Source organism: Saimiri boliviensis, chromosome 15, assembly GCF_048565385.1.
Source record: "Saimiri boliviensis isolate mSaiBol1 chromosome 15, mSaiBol1.pri, whole genome shotgun sequence".
Taxonomy (NCBI): domain Eukaryota; kingdom Metazoa; phylum Chordata; class Mammalia; order Primates; family Cebidae; genus Saimiri; species Saimiri boliviensis.
In genome coordinates this window covers 22856505-22858001 of record NC_133463.1, presented here as the reverse complement: position 1 = coordinate 22858001, position 1497 = coordinate 22856505, and the positions used below count along the sequence as shown (strand labels likewise).

Sequence of the window (1497 nt, the reverse complement as noted above, 5' to 3'; positions counted from 1 at the left end):
CGGGGGAAAGCACAAATGCAGTCCCCCACTACCACAAATTATGCAGTTGAGTTTCCCAGATTTGGGGAAATCGCAGGGGTCAGCACATCCAGAGTGCAATGGATAAACCTCGCCCTGGGAAAACCAGGTAAGTATGGCAATTTGCTTTTTACTACTGTTTCAACCTCACTACTTGTTATTGGTCTGTTTCAGAGTTTCTATTTCTTCCTGATTTAATCTAGGAAGGTTGTACATTTCCAGGAACTTATCTATCTCCTCTAGATTTTCTAGTTTGTGTGCATAAAGGTATTAATAGTAGCCTTGAATGACCTTTTGTATTTCTGTGGTATTGGTTGTAATGTCTCATGCTTCATTTCTAATTAAGCTTATTTGGATCTTCTTTCTTTGGTTAATCTCACTAATGGTCTATCAATGTTTATCTTTTCAAAAAAACAGCTTTTGTTTCATTTATGTTTTGTATTTTTTGTTTGTTTCAATTTTATTTACTTCTGCTCTAATCTTTGGTATTTCTTTTCTTCTGCTAGGCTTGGGTGTGGTTTGTTCTTGTTTCTCTAGTTTCTAAGGTGTGACCTTAGATTGTCTATTTGTGCTCTTTCAGACTTTTTGATGTAGGCATTTAAGGCTATGAACTTTCCTAGAGGTTTTGATAAGTTGTGGCACTATTATTTTTCAATTCAAATAATTTTTTAATTTCCATCTTGATTTCATTGTTGACCCAAAGATCATTCAAGAGCAGATTATTTAATTTCCATGTATTTGCATCATTTTGAGTGCTCTTTTTGGAGTTAATTTTCACTTTTTAGTCTGAGAAGATACTTGATATAATTTTGATTTTTAATTTACTGAGACTTGTTATTGTGGCCTATTCTTTGGTCTATCTGGGAGAATATTCCATGTGCAGATGAAAAGAACATGTGCTGATTAATGTATGTATGATCTGCAGTTGTTGGGTAGAATGTTCTATAAATATCTGTTAAGTCTATTCTGTGATATACTTTAAGTTCATTGTTTCTTTGTTGACTTCTATCTTGATGACCTGTCTAGTGCTGTCACTGGAGTACTGAAGTCCCCCACCATTATTGTGTTGCCATCTATCTCATTTCTTAGGTCTAGTAGTAATTGTTTTATACATTTGGGAGCTCCAGTATTAGGTACATATAATTTAGGAATGTGATCTTTTTCTGTTGGATTAACCCTTTTATCATTATGTAATGTCCCTCTTTATCCTTTTAAACTGTTGTTCCTTTAAAGTCTGTTTTGTTCAATATAAGAATAGCTACTCCTGCTTGCTTTTGGTTTCCATTTGCATGAAATATCCTTTTCCACTGCTTTACTTAAGTTTATGTGAGTCCTTATGACAGCAGATACTTGGTTGGTGGATTTTTATCCATTCCATCATTCTGTATCTTTTAACTGGAGTATTTAGGCCATTTACATTTAGTGTTAATATTGAGATGTGAGGTACTGTTCTATTTGTTGCCTAAATTTCTTGGTTTT

The 1497-nt window shown here is 33.9% G+C and overlaps 1 pseudogene; it reads right to left on the bottom strand.

The window, feature by feature from the left end:
* Positions 1–135, bottom strand: LOC120362473 (U1 spliceosomal RNA; annotated as a pseudogene).
* Between the last annotated feature and the right edge of the window lie 1362 nt (positions 136–1497).